Below are 16,224 nucleotides of genomic sequence, written 5' to 3'. Positions count from 1 at the left end.
TATTGGGATCTCATTTAATTTTCTTCTCACTGTGATCGTTTGCCCACTGCGGCATTCATTGGCTGCAGTGATCCCCTGGAGCCTGCCGATTACATACTTGTTGCCGTGTCTGACGTGATGATGCAATCGAAAGGATGCAAAAAAGAAGCAGCCGATGAACAAGAAAGTCTGGCGATGCGAATGTTCTTTCCAGCATGTTCTCCCCCACAGACAAAAAAAAAACTAAATAAGATGGGCTACTTTTGAAGCAGCTCTCAAATTAAAGAATATTAAGCAAAAGCCTAATTTAAGCCTCATGTATGAAAATGGTGTGGGCTTATTTTCCACTAGTAGATTGTGCAGTCTGCTCTCAAGACTCTCTCCTCTCCCAATATGCGGAACCAGAAACCCCACTGTTATCTCCCTTCTGAATAAAGATGAGCTCATATTTATTTCATACCAATTCCTCATGCTAAAGCTGCAAACTGCTTTGCTTGAAAAGTTCCTTATTTGCCAGCCTTGGTATTATTGGTGAGTTGTTTAAAACATAGAGGGGAAATTAAAACAGATCCTCCTAAAATGACAGCTGTTTATATAATAATTATATTAAAATGCTGCCTTTGGGGACTTGGCTGAGACTGGCGCACAGGTTTTTAATGATATCCTTACTCCTCTCCATCTCAGCCCAGTCATTTTACCGATTTCCTACCGAGTCCCATGGGAAGTTCTCCTGTGCAAGCCCCATAAATAGGGTTGTCAGGACCCGGGTGGTCACCAACAAAATTACAGCAACTATGACCAAAAGGTAAGTCCCAAATCAAATGTAATTATCTACTCAAATACGTATAGTGTTATTAAATCCATATACTCATTGTTCAGCTCAACAACACAATAATTGCTCCAAGATTTTGGTTGCTGTAATTTTGTTGGTGATTTCCAGATTTCAGCACGAGGCTTCAGGTGGTGGCTGGAGATCTCCCATTATTACAACTGATCTCCAGGCGACAGAGATCAGTTCCTTTGGAGAAAATGGCCGCTTTGGCAATTGGACTCTATGGCATTGAAGTCCCTCCCCTCTCCAAACCCCACCCACCTCAGGCTCCACCCTCAAATCTCCAGGTAGAATCATAGAGTTGGAAGGGACCACCAGGGTCATCTAGTCCAACCCCCTGCACAATGCAGGAAATTCAAAACTACCTCCCCACCACACCCCCAGTGACCCCTACTCCATGCCCAGAAGATGGCCATGATGCCATCCCTCTCAAGATGCCCTGCCTAAGGTCATAGAATCAGGATTGCTGACAGATGGCCATCTAGCCTCTGCTTATTACCCTCCAGGGAAGGAGAGCTTACCACCTCTTGAGGAAGTCTGTTCCACTGAGGAACCACTCTAACTGTTACAAAATGCTTCCCAATGTCTAGGCGGAAACCCTTTTGATTTAATTTCAACCCGTTGGTTCTGGTCCGACCTTCTGGGGCAACAGAGAACAACTCGGCACCATCCTCCATATAACAGCCCTTCAAGTACTTGAAGATGGTTATCATATCCCCTCTCAGTCTCTTCAGGCTAAACATACCCAGCTCCTTCAACCTTTCCTCATAGGACTTGGTCTCCATACCCCTCACCATCTTTGTTGCCCTCCTCTGGACATGTTCCAGCTTATCTACATCCTTCTTAAATTGTGGTGCCCAAAACTGAACTCAATAGGTGAGGTATTTTCTAATCTGGAGCTGGCAACCCTACGCACAAAAGGGAGTCCAAGTGATACCATTACACAGCTCCCATTCAAGTACAGCTTCCAATTGTGTCCAAGAATGTAGGGTCAAGCTTTATGCAAACGCCATTCATTTTAATTGTGGGAGAAATTCCCGAAGGATTGCACCATTGGCTCTGGGAATTAGGGACAGACAGACAGACAGACAGACAGACAGACAGACAGACAGACAGACAGACAGACAGACAGACAGACAGACAGACAGACAGATAGATAGATAGATAGATAGATAGATAGATAGATAGATAGATAGATAGATAGATAGATAGAGCTACTGGAGCCACTCATTTCAGACCTGGCCAGCAGCACCAATGATGGACACCAGCAATGCAGAAGGAAGCAATCGGTGCGATGACAGCCATCATTGGTAGTGCTTGCCAGGTCTGAGATGAGTGGTCTATGTAGCACTGATCTACTAGGGCTTTGCTCCACTTGCCACTGGCTGCAAGCAGCCCTGCAGGAACTTTCCCGGTGAGTTAAATGGCAGCTCATCCCTGTTGAGAATACCCCCAAGAGCGGATTTTCTGATCTGATTGAGGAGTAGACCCCTGCCTTCAGTCAAACCTAAGTAAATGAGAAAAACCCATGATGGTGGAAAGAGCCATCAAGTCGCAGCCGACTTACAGCAACCCCATAGGGTTTTCAAGGCAAGAGGCTTCAGAGATGGTTTGCCATTGCCTGCCTCTACACCACAAGCCTGGTCTTCTTTGGTGATCTCCCAACCAAGTACTAAGCAGTACTAACTGCTTAGTTTCCGAGTTTTGGCGAGATCGGGCTAGCCTGGGCTATTCAGGTCAGGGTGAAGAACCCTTACCTATTTCTTATGTATACGTCTGTGTCATGGGAGCTATGATTCTGTGTATAACATGCCACCCCAGAGTGTCATGACAAGAAAAGCCCCTGTCAGATTCTGCCTGAGACACTCCTAACAATATAAACAGCAGGACTTGGGGAGAGGGAGGCAATTCCTTAACCTGAAGTAGATGGGAAATATAAACTGAGAATGCTTTCACAAGGCATCTGACCTCCTTGGGTGTTCTGAGCAAAGTAAAAATACAGTGGTACTATTGGGGTGGTGAACTCTTTGGGGTGGTGAACTCTTTGGGGTGGTGAACTCTTTGGGGCTCCAGCAAATGCCTGACCTTGCTGCCCTCCGGAGCTAGCCCTGCACTGCACTAGAAACAGGGCTAGAAGGGTTAATTGAGAAGATTTATAGATAGTTTATCTTTGCCGGAACTGCCAAATGTCAATGTATATACATTTATCTACACTAAGACCTAATTTTCCACCATTTGCCATGATTTGCTGTTCCATCTTCCCCATTTTCTTGATTTAATGTCCAATTATTTCTTGTCCCATTGCCAGCAAAAAAGAATATTTCACAAACTCTCCTGGGCTCCTGTTTTGGACACTCTTTTAAAAGCATGACTAATGCCTTGTGCATTGCAAAATTTAGACGGTTTCAGTGGATGCCTAACTATGAATTTAGCATTTCTGACATCATTATGATGGGAATCTGGCATTTACTAGCTGCATGTTGGAGTTTTAATTGAATATGTGGCTCTTGATACTCAGGCAGCTGCGGGCAGTAAAAAGGCTGAATGAAGGAGGACAGAGCTCCTGTCATTTTTGAAGTTGTGCAGAAGAGGGAATTTTAAACATCGGGCAGCCGCAAAGCTATTTGGCATGCTGTGAGATGAGGAGGTCCAAGGTTGCCAACCTCCAGGTGGTGGCTGGAGATCTCCCATTTTTACAACTGATCTCCAGGCAACAGAGATCAGTTCATCTGCAGAAAATGACCACTTTGGAAGGTGGACTCTGGCATTTTATCCCATTGAAGTCCTTCCCTGCCCCCAAACCCTCCCCTCCTCAGGCACCACCCCCAAAATCTCCAGGCATTTCCCAACCTGGAGCTGGCAACCCTAGTACCATAGCCTGGATTAGTGTGACCCCGTTGGCTGTATCCTAAACAAGGTGCAGCTTTCTCAGCATTACCATATCAGCAGCCCGTGAGTACTGTTGGTCCAAATGGAATAGAGCTGTGGACATGAAAATCAATCGATTGAGCTTACGAAGTTCAAGCAATCTAGCTGAAAGAAGAAGAGCATTACTTACAGAGAAACTGCTTAAACAGGTCTGGGACTTCCTGCAAAAAGATGTTAGCGGGAAATGCTCTCCAGTCCATCTTGGACTTAAGTACCAAACTCAATTTGACGTACCTCTTTATTTCTATATGCTGGCAGTTCCTAAATTGAGGTGGTTATATATGATCACATGTTGCAATGCACTGTTGACTAAAGGTAAAGGTCCCCTGTGCAAGCACCAGGTCATTCCTGACCCATGGGGTGACGTCACATCCCGACATTTTCTAGGCAGACTTCGTTTGTGAGGTGGTTTGCCAGTGCCTTCCCAGTCATCTTCCCTTTACCTCCAGCAAGTTGGGTACTCATTTTACCGACCTCGGAAGGATGGAAGGCTGAGTCAACCTTGAGCCGGCTACCTGAAACCAACTTCCGTCAGGATCGATCTCAGGTCGTGAGCAGAGCTTTTGACTGCAGTACTGCAGCTTACCACGGGGCCCTTACTGCTGGCTAGGGTTGTGCAAAAAAACCAAACAATAAATTTGGGGGTTGAGTTTATTGGGTTGAGTTTTGGTAAGCCTGGAATAAGCCAAATACCCATACTGGTAAATTTCAGTATTCTGCTTATTTCCGGGTTGGCTGAAAAATTCGGGCCCATTTTAGTCTATGGGGATTTTTTTCAAAGCTCCTAATTATTCAGCTTTTTGGGAATAGCCTATTTGGCTTCAGGAACATCTCCAGGTTTTGGTGTTTGGTAAACCTGAAGCCCAAAAATACCAAAACGGGTAATTTCAAGTTTATTTTCGGTTTGGGTTTATCGATATGCACAACCCCACTGCCAACAGCTCAAATGAAGGGCAGTTTCCTCAAGACAGCTTCAGCTTAGCACTATTGTGACTGCCCTATGGCAGTGTGTCCAGAATGCTGGCAGAGACAAGGGCCAGAGGCAGGTAGTGTAATCAGGAAAAAAGTCCAGAGTCAGGTACCTTGCTGTTTGTGTCCAACGTCTAAGCAGAGGGGCAATCCAAATTCAAGGTCAGGTTCAGTTCCCAGGGTCAGGGTAGCAGAGGTCCAGGAGTCCAGAGGATAACAGAGTCCCAAGGAGGCCATAAGTGAATGAGTTGCTTCCACAACATGCTGAGCTCATTGCCTCCCTAATGGCTACTAAACTTGAATAAACCTTAGCTTTCAAGGCAGATGTAGTTGGGAAAGGGTACTTCTAGCACTGGAGGGAAGATTGAAGATTGCAGGTGCACCTCCTTAGGGAGATTATTCCATAATCATGGGGCTGCTACCAAAAAGGCCCTCTGTCGGGTACCCAACAAATGAGCTTCTTTGGTTGTTGGGACAATCAAGAGGGCCTCTCCCTGAGATCTTAATCCCCAGGCAGGAGCCTCTGGGAGAAAACAGTCCTTTAGATATCCCAGCCCCAAGCCATGCAGAGTTTTAAAGGGCAAAACCAGCACCTTGAATTGAATCAACACAATCCCTCCGGTTTATCCATTGTCATTTTTCACATTCCTTCCCCTTTGTTTGCCCATTTTCCCTCTTGAGTATCTCTAGCCCATCCTTACAGGTTACTCAGTTGAGGATAGCTAATGGGTTTCTGCCCAGAGATCCTATGATGGGTATGAAGCATCCAGCAGGCATCTTCAATGGCAAACTTCCAACTGATGCAGATAGCCTTCTTACCAAACTATATGAGCCTTCGCTTGGTTATTAAATAGTCAGCACCATCCCAGGGCACAGTGCTAGAGTATGTTCATTAAAACTCTGCCACGTAAACAATAGTTCATGCATCTATACTTTCTATACTCCAGAATGTCAGGCAAATATATATATATATTCAGTATAGACTCCAAGATGATCAAAGTGATAACAATGTGGATACTGTAAGCAAGCTATGTGTACATAAAGAAAAAATAAACCTAAATTCTGAGCCAAGAAAAGCTGGCTTCTGCCACCTAGGCAAATTAAGCAAATTTGCATAAATTTCTCTAATTTATTCTACTCTCGTTAGTTATTGCAGGGCAGTGAGCTACATATGGTATTTAAGCCCTACCTTCTTAACATTCGAAATCCTACTGAGTTCCCATGTTGTTTCAGGGGTTGTTTTTGGCAGCATACTTCAGCACCTAACTTCATGCCAATAAAGGCAAGAAACTTGAGGGGACTTTTTAATATGAAAGCTGAGATCTGTATGTTGCTGAATTCTGCAGCCAATAGATTTGAAGAATACAGTCGTAATGGTATATATTTGCTAGGCATTGTCCTGTTTTGAAGATGATAATTTGCTGGGAACCCAGTGATTTCCCAGAATTCCAGACACTCTAGCAATCTTATGTTGTCAGAGATCTCCTGGTTCATAGCATTCACTTAAAATCCAATTTCATGGAAAAATTCTCTGAACATTTCTCCAGCAACCAGTTATAACCCAAGTTAGTCAAAATTCACTGATGTGATCACTTATGGAAAGTAAGTATCACCTCCAAGTGACCAGGCAAAGATTTTATAAATTGATTCCTCTCACCTTATATTTCACAAATAAACAACATAGCATTATGTGAGAAGGTGAGCAAGTAAGGTTTTTTTTCCATCCAGTAATTTAATGTAGAACTGTCAAGACTGCTATAATTTAACTCTGGGTTTGCCAACTCTGGGTTAGGGGATTCCTGGATATTTGGGGGTGGAGCCTGTGGAAGGTGGTTTTGTGGAGGTGAGGAACCTTAGTGGGGTATAATGCCATAGAGACCACCCTCCAAAGCTGCCATTTTCTCCAGGGGAACTAATCTCTGTAGTACGGAGATCGGTTGTAATTCCAGGAGATTTCCTGCCCCTCCCTCCAACGTTGGAAACCTTATTTAAAAACTCCTTTAAAAACTCATTAACACAAAAACATCTTAAATTGGCCTGCATATACTTGGGTTAAAGAGAATATTTTCAATTAATCATAAATTCAAAACTCAAGCAATGAAAATATCCTAAATGCAAAGGCCCGATGAGGGGAACAAAAAAAACCCACATTATTCCATTTGCTATATCATTACAAAAGAGCCAGACAGCAGAAGAGAGATACGGTAAAGTCAACTGGATTCCCCAAACGGGGATCTAGTGCTGAGAACTAAAGACAAGTTGATTAAAATCCAATTTCAAAGGTTATTAACTTTTGAATTAGAAACACTGCGCTGGCATGCAGGCTCTAGCAAGTTATTTTTGGCCTGCGGCAAACTTCAGAAATGGCAAGGGAAGGGGTTTTGAAGGCATCGGAGAAAAATGGAGAGACTGCCGCTAGATCCAGGCTGTTCCCTGTGCCCTCCTGTCTACAGATCTCCTGAGGGATAGTTTGATGAAGGGAAGTTTCCCTCTAACTCAGCTGTTATGAAGGAAATGACCCAGCACTTGTATTCACTTTCACTGTGACAGTCTCAGAAAAAGTACAACTCAACAACAGAGAGGGAAATAGTTGAAGAGATGCTTTTTTTAAAGGCTGCCAAAATCTTTGTTTCAGTAGTCTAATCGGAGAAGGACACCTGTCCTAGTCAAGACCGCAAAATGGACACTGCAGGAACATGTAACATCAACTAGGGTTGCCAAGTGCCCGGTGGTGGCGGGTAAAATCCCGCCAATCCACCGGGCTGCCCGCCGGCCACCTGAGGGCCGGCGGTCGAAAGTGATGTGGACGTTCTAGCAACCTCCGCCAAAACTCTATGGAAACCATAGAGTTTCGGCAGAGATTGACAGAGCGTCCTCGTGGCTTCCGAGACAACCCGGAAGTGACGTAGGCGCGGGCACCGCACACTGCTGAAGAGCTCCCACCGGTGGAGCAAACTGACCTGGTAAGCCTAATCATCGACTCTTATTAGGGTTACCAGCCTCTAGGTCAGTGGTTCCCAACCTTTTTTTGACCAGGGACCACTAGGACTTTTTTGTTCGGTGCAGGGACCCCAAGGTTCAAAATAAAAATTCTGAGAATTTGAAAATAAACTTTAATCATAACTATTAGTTAAACATTAAACTTAGAATAATATTTGAATATATATTTTTATAATAGAGAACTTTTAATTGAAAATATTAATTTATTATGGGTTTATAACTTTGTTTCGCGGACCTTAATTTAGTTCTCGCGGACCCCTGGGGGTCCACGGACCCCTGGTTGGGAACCAGTGCTCTAGGTACTAGCTGGAGATCTCCTGCTATTACAACTGAACAGCCGATAGAGGTCAGTTCCCCTCGAGAAAATGGCCGCTTTGACAATTGGACTCTATGGCATTGAAGTCCCTCCCCTCCCCAAACCGTGCCCTCCTCAGGCTCCGCCCCAAAAATCTCCCAACCCCGAGGTTGCAACCCTAGCCTAGTGGGGTTCCATTTGCTTCCATTTTGGAAAACAGCTTCTGACTGTAAATAATCTGGAATTTCAGCAGCGGGCCCATAAGCACCCTTAATTTTAACCACCAAATCCCTTCGCCCTCTCCCCACCCCGGGCAAATCCAGGTGTAAATCCTGTTGTATTCTTAAATTTAATTTCTGTATGTATAATCATCTCCCAGTGACCCTTTTGGATTTGTGTAGTGGTGGTTCACAGCAGCCAGGAAGAAAGGGTTAGAGACACACAATTTTAATAAACAATTGGGGAGTGGCACTTCTTTGTTATATTTTTATGTGGCTGCTATTTTTATTCTGTTGGAGCTTTTTGTTGTTGTGGTGGTGGTGGTGGTTTTGGGATGCTGCAATTGAAATGATAGTTGACTATGGCTTTTTATCACGTATCTGGTGTTCTTAGCCATCATCAGTTTATCCGGCTAGAGGGTAGTACTGCAGCTTCTAATTCAGCAGTTTTCAGGTGATGGAATGGGGCCAATAGGGTTCCATCTTTGGTGTTAAGGTCAGCTGGGAAGCTAAATTTGGCTTCATCTCTTGTATCCTTATGCAGACCGGCATTTCTCCCCCAGGCTTTGGGAAATATATCTCCGATATATCTCTACTGCTGGTTTTATGTCATTCGTTCCCTTTATAAGTTTTAAGGGTTTTTTTAAATATTAATTGGCTGTAAGATTTCATTACTTCTTTAATATTATGTGGAAACCATAATTGAAAAGCAGTCTATACTTTTTTGCAAACAAATAAACCCTTGGGACTCTGGCTTGCAATTGCTTTAGCAAAGGGTCAGCTATGTGGGAAACTCACCATCATCCCAGAATACTTTTGTGTCTGTGATATAAAAGTATTCTGAAGTTACAGAGCTGGCATTGTTACAGCTTAACTTCTTGAGCTTGCACCATCATCGCACAGAGGGTTTAAAGAGTAACAAACTCAAGAACTCACTATCCCGAGGAGCCAACAAATTACAATTCAACATGAGGGGTTGGATCCCATCAATGACCATTTATGCATGGGAGGTTTTGCCTTGGATTTGCTACTCTCTAGATGCACATCTCTAGATGCCCCGTGGCACAGAGTGGTAAGCTGCAGTACTGCAGTCCAAGCTCTGCTAACGACCTGAGTTCGATCCCGATCGGTTTCAGGTAGCCGGCTCAAGGTTGACTCAGCCTTCCATCCTTCCGAGGTTGGTAAAATGTGTACCCAGCTTGCTGGGGGTAAAGGGAAGACGACTGGGGAAGGCACGGGCAAACCACCCTGTAAACAAAGTCTGCCTAGAAAACGTCGGGATGTGACGTCACCCCATGGGTCAGGAATGACCCAGTGCTTGCACAGAGGACCTTTACCTTTTTAGATGCACATTTGCCCCATCCGAATTCTCAAAACTCTGCATGGGGGCTTATTGTTGAGTTTTGAGAATGGGGATGGGAAAAATGTGCATCTAGAGAGCAGCAAATCCAAGGCAAAACCTCCCATGCATAAATAGCCAATGTGTTCCAATAGCAGGGGCATTTCCTCCAGAGAAAGGAGCCTTCTACCAGAGGAAAGCACCTCAACTAGCAGAATGAATCCCAGGAGATCCAACCCAACCAGGGGAGATAACACAGAGACAGAGGTGAGAGCAATAGGAAAAGGATGCCTTCAGTTCACTTGTATTATGCTTAGGGAGCACACCTAAGCCGGTCATCTCAGAAGTAGGTCCCATGTGTCTTTAGGAATGCAACCATAGTCTCAGTGAGTGATATGGACTAAGGGAGGGATAACCAAAGGTCTCACAGAAAAGGTGGGCTTGGGAAATGGATTGCAGCACCTAAGATAAGATATTAAAATTATGTTTTCTTTCTAGGGTGGTCAGGTTGCCGCCAGCAACCCCTAGGGGCAGAGAATGGCACACCAGTGTCACGGGATCCTCTAGGATTTCCAAAAACTGTAAGTAAAACCGTAGAGTTTTTGTGAACCCTAGAGCATCCCATGATGTCCCTTCTGATTTTCACTGGAAAGGACATCAGCACACTGGTGCGATGCCAGCGCGCACTTGTGTCTCCTCACCCACATATCTGTACAGTCGAGATATGCTCCAATACTTGGTCTATTATACATCGGTGCTTTTTACAGAAATCATACCATTTGTTGTATTCACTTAGCGGAACTTAATAAATGCAAATCATACAATAGTATTGTGGGCATCATTTACTTCGTGATGCCCCCTTCTCCACATATTCTAGAAAAGGCAGGCATCTATTTTTAAAGTTCATAGAGTAAGATAAGTTTTTGCTGTTTTGAGTTGTGAAGATATCTTATCTAAAATTAAAAGGTTCCATGCCTTCTCATACCACTGCCCAGTGGAAGGCATCTTAGCTTTTTTCCAGTAGCAGTATCAAACTCAGTCCCCTTTTTTGGATAAAGAGTTGTTGTATATCAAATGTTTTCAGTAAGACAATTAAGGCATCATGAGGGACTTTGTATTGCATGATTAATTCTATCTCTCGCAAGATCTTGTCCCAAAATAAACTAACTTTTGGGCATGTCCACCAGCTGTGCAGAAAATTAGCTGGGTTGCCACAGCCTTTCCAGCACAGAAGGAGTCAAAGGAGAGTTATCTTTAAAAGTTTTGTATAAAGTTGAAATAATACCTTTACAATAAGTTTGTCTCAGTGTCTCAAATTTTGTCAACGGTCTAGTAATACTTCGTTAGAAAGCAGGTGTCTGGAACAAATGCAATTACTGAAGATATTGAAACCAATAAATTTTACTTTCACCCGTGACATCTTGTAGTAATGACCTACTTTTCAATGTACCTTTTTCAGACAAGTCTTTTAATCTATAGATGTTTCTCTTTCCCGCCCCCCAAAAAAAAAAAATTATAGAGGTCTAGGTCCTGTCCAGGTGGGAAGAAGGCTTGACCAGTTATTGTAGAAGCTGATGAAATTTTTGGAGCCAAGACTTTCCTTCAGTTATCCCAAATTTGCAGTGTAGTTGTAAGAAAGGGGTTCTGCTTGATTCCTTTTGGTCTTGCTGAGTCTGTTTGCCACACCAAGTCTTCTAGGGGGACTTCGGGGTTATAGCTCTGTTCTATCTGAAATCATGGTGAACTATCGTTTGGTCCTAAATAATGTAGTATGTTAAGTATTTGGGCTACCTTGTAATAAAGATTAAGATCAGGTACATTTAGCCTTCCTTTGTTTGCTGGCAGCATGAGAGTATGAGGAGTTTAGCTTTCTTATTATTCCAAATAAATCTATGTAACAACTGTTGCCATATGTTCAACTGTTTTCTAGAAATAAATGTAGGCAGTGTTTGAAAAAGAAATACAAGTTTAGGAAAAGTTATCATTTTAATTAGATGAATTCACATCATCCATGTTAGATTTTGTCCATTCAGTCTATGTTTGTTTAAGTTTTTTTTAATGAGAATATCATAGTTTATCTGGTTAAGACTTTGTAAGTTTGGGGAAATATTAACCCCTAGATATTTCCAGGATATAGAATTCCATTTAAATGTGTATTTTGCTTTAATATAATCTTCTGTTTTCTGTGCTACCTTCAGTGGTATTAATTCTGATTTGGCATAATTTAGTTGGAAACCTGATAATTCCCCATGTTTGTAAAATGTTCATTATAATTGGAATAGTAAATGTACAATGGGAATATGTAAAGGATTATATCATCTGCAAATATTGTGGTGTAATCCATTTATTTTTATGCCAGTAAAGTCTGCATGAGAATGTATGGCTTCTGCTAGTGGTTCTATTGATAAACCAAATAGCAAGGGAGACACAGGACAGCCTTGCCGAAAGGGTGGGGCCCTTTCCCATGGCCATTTTGGCCACCCTGTGTTCCCCTAGAGCTAGTAGCATTGAATCCCAACAATGTTTTTGATACCTCTTGCCATGGTGTGCACTACAGGGCTAGAGCAGGAAGAAACAGGTGCTTCACCATTCAAGCACGGTCATTAGACTGCAGGATGTACAGTCTTCTATGAAGATTTCCTCCAAAACAGTACCGCTGAAGACAAGCTTGCAGAATTGGAGCTACCGACAAGTGGTTTTAGATTTATGTATTGACTGAGCTCTTCTGTCATTACCGCTCTCCCCACCCCCAGCCAATGATATCATTTAAGAAGTGTGTGTGTGTGTGTGTGTGTGTGTGTGTGAAGTGCTGTCAAGTTGCTTCCAAGTTAGGATGACCCTATGCATTAATGACCTCCAAAATGTCCTCTCATTAACAGCCTTATTCAGCTCTTGGAAGCAAGGGCCTTGGCTTCCTTGATTGAGTCAATCAATCTCATGTTGGGTCTTCCTCTTTTCCTGCTGCCTTCAACTTTTGATTGTCCTTTCCAGTGACTCTTGTCTTCTCATAATGTGATCAAAGTATGATTGCCCCAGTTTACTCATGTTAGCTTCAAGGGAGAGTTCAGGCTTGATTTGATCTACAACCCACTTATTTGTCATTTGGGCGGTCCACGGTATCCGAAAAACTCTCCTCCAACACCACATTTCAAATGAATCAACTTTCTTCCAGTCAGCTTTCTCAACTGCCCAACTTTCACATCCATACATACTAATGGGGAATACCATGGCATAAATTATCTTGATCTTGGTCACCAGCAATACATCCTTACACTTCAAGGTGTAAAAGAGAGATATTGAAAAGTGAGCACCCAAATAACCCTGGGGCGGCCTTACACTGCCTTTGAGGTTATGAATCAGGCTTACAGGTGGCATGCATATTTCCCTGGAAAGTAAAACTAGCATGTCTCGGGTGCCACAAAGCTCTGATTGGGACTTTAGCAGGCTGGGCATCAAGTTCCTATCGTTGAGCCTTGTGGATTACTGTTTGGGATCTGCATCGTGGTGTTATGTTCAGCCTTTCACAGATCACCAGTTGATGTGCTGAGTAGTACTGAACAAGGAGAATTAGCACCATTACTAGAGAGTCACAGAAGCAGGTGGGTGAGACATCAGAGCAGCTACTGCAGCATTATGCAGGCACATAAGTGCTGAGCAGCTACCAGCATCAGGCGCAGGCCATGGGACACTAACTACACACACTGGAATCCTCCTAATCCTGAGAACCCTGGAGAGCTAATCCTGGACTGCTGACTGCTTTATAGCTCTAAGGGCAGCCACACTCTTTCAGTCTGAGCAGCTCCTTGCCCAGAAAGGTTGCCAGGCACTGCTGTTCTGTTTACCTCCAGGTCTTCCACAGCAGCAACCCCTTTGTGCTAGGGTAGGCCTTCCTACTAAATTCCAAATCAGAGTACCCAACAACATACATGCCTCTCAGGTACCACTTTTACTAAATTACAATTGTGCATATTGGGAGTGTACCAACCACATTCAACAGGAGAGTCCATGCTACCCACAATCCACCCAGTATGCATGGTCACCATGTTTTGTGAACAGGGGCAATGCGCATATTTACCACCCAACCTTAGTGCACATGAATGCAAGCCCTGAAAATCGCAGTGGCCAGTTCAGGCATATGCATGTGGTAAATCATCATTATGATAAATTATTTATTTGCTGTATTACTATTCTGCTCTCACTGCATCGTTTTATACTTACGTAATACCGTTTTCTGGGGATGTGGAATGGTATAGTGTAGCCTGATCTCGTCAGATCTCAGAAGCTAAATTGGGTCATTATTTGGAAGACCTCCAAGGAAGATTCTGCAGAGGAAGGCGGCAATTGCAAACCACCTCCGCTTAATCACTTGCCTTGAAAATCCCACCAGGGGTCACTATATGTTGACTGCGACTTGACAGCACTTTACACACACAATACCATATTCTGCATTGCATAACATGTCTGAAACTTTATGCTTTGTTGCAGAGTTCTGTAATCCTAATCCTTTTACCTTGCTTATTAGATGTCTCATCCTATTGATTACATTCACTTACACTAAGTACTCCACCTTGAGTCTCAGTGAGAAAACAGAGTTGCACTTACCTGTAACTGCTGTTCATCAAGGTCTTCTGAGCAGACACACATTTGGGACTGTGCCTGCATGCAGGCTGGCCACCAGAAGATTTTTTCTAGCTTTGGACCTATAGACCTCGCCATGGAGCAAGTGGGGCAGCTTCCTGCTGAAACCATCATGTCCTCCTGGGAGGCGCGCCCCCTTCCCCTCAGTTCCCCTCACCAGCATGGTGTGGTGGTTAGGAGTGGTAGACTCTAATCTGGAGAACCGGGTTTGATTCCCCACTCCACCACATGAGCGGCGGATTCTGATCTTTCCCCACTCCAAAGTATGAAGCCAGCTGGTACAGTTCCTCACAATAGGTGTGGTTATCATACACACCTAATAGACAAACAAAACCAGAAATTTATCTTTTGGGTTTTATGGATAGCCAGTTTAGAAAAAAAATATGGATGTTTGTTTTTATATATGATTTCAGCAGCAAGAAAATTATATGCACAAAAATGGAAAAATCCATCTATACCTACAATAGAAGAATGGCTTGTCAAGATGTTGGAATTAGCAGAAATGGCCAAATTGACTGCTTTGATTAGAGAAAATAACTTAGTGGACATATTCATGGAGGAAAGGGGTATTCATGGCTATTAGTTAAAATGGATACTAGTCATGCTGCATACCTATTCTCTCTAGTATCAGAGGAGCATGCCTATTCAGTGGCGGACCTACATTTTTGGGGCCCTGAAGCTTGAACTGTTACAGGGGGGCCTTTGCAATCAGCAACCATAGGGCAACATCCAACAAGGCCCTGGCCCCAGCCTGATGGAATGTTCTTCCAAGTAACATCAGGGCCCTATGGGACCTTCAGAAGTTCTGCAGGGCCTGTAAAACAGAACTTTTCCACCAGGCCTACAATTGAGGGCAACCACAGGTTGTCATCGTTACTGGCCTCCCTCTCCTCTCCCTCGGGGCTTCTGATATGAGGATTTGGCTGCTTGGCTGGGCCTCCAATGGCTGGGCCTCCTAACCACTTGCCACCGTAACATCTGCGAACGGCAACATCAGAGGCATATCAGGAGAAGAGTCCAGGCTCTCCAAACATGAGGACATGTGATGTCACAATGGAACACAAATGTTTCCAGAATCAGCCTATGCAGCACTGCTAGTCTTTAAACTATAAGACCTTTTCAGACCTCTTTTGTGAATTCTCAGAATAAAATGACACAGGCCTTCAGAGTTCACCATCAGTGTCTTAGGAAAAAAATGGTGGAAACACATAAATCCGGATACTTTATTTTCCACACCGTTTCAAACCTCAAATCCTTCCTTAAGAAACCTATCTGATAAGAGCAAAGTCAAGGGACATCAATGCATGCGCTTTGGAGTCTATTTGCAAGAAACCAGGGAAATCAGTGGAGCCCAAAAGGTAGCGCTGAGAGAAGGTCACACTTCAGTGGGGCTGCTCTCACATATTTGCATTTTGCCGCAGGCAATAAAATATTCCATTTGCAAAACTTCAGGACTTCCACGGACAGTTCTGTGCAACTAGTGTGTGGGTGGGTGTTAACTGCTGTCAAGTTCCTTCCAACTTATGGCGACCTTATGAATTAATGACCTCCAAAATGTCCAATCATTAATAGCCTTACCCAGGTCTTGCTAACTGAGGGCTGTGGCTTCCTTGATTGAGTCAATCCATCTCTTGGGTGTTCCTCTTTTCCTGCTGCCTCCAACATTTACTGGTATTATTGTCTTTTCCAATTACTCTTGTCTTCTCATAATGTAAACCATCAGTTTAGTCATTTGAGCTTCTAGGGAGAGTTCAGGCTTGATCTGATCTACAACCCACTCATTTGTCCTTCTAGCAGTCCACGGTATCCACAAAACTCTCCTCCAACACCACATTTCAAATGAATCAACTTTCTTCCAGTCAGCTTTCTTAATTGTCCAACTTTCACACCAAGCAACACATTCTTACACTTAAGAATTTTTTCAAGCTCCTTCATGGCTGCTTTTCCCAGTTTCAGTCTCCTTCGGATTTCTTCATTGTAGTCTCCCTTTTGGTTGATGATTGAGCCAAGGAACAGAATATTTCAA

The sequence above is a fragment of the Euleptes europaea genome, chromosome 2 (assembly GCF_029931775.1).
Source record: "Euleptes europaea isolate rEulEur1 chromosome 2, rEulEur1.hap1, whole genome shotgun sequence".
Classification (NCBI taxonomy): domain Eukaryota; kingdom Metazoa; phylum Chordata; class Lepidosauria; order Squamata; family Sphaerodactylidae; genus Euleptes; species Euleptes europaea.
The sequence above is the reverse complement of the archived record's forward strand: the minus strand, read 5'-3'. Positions refer to the sequence as shown.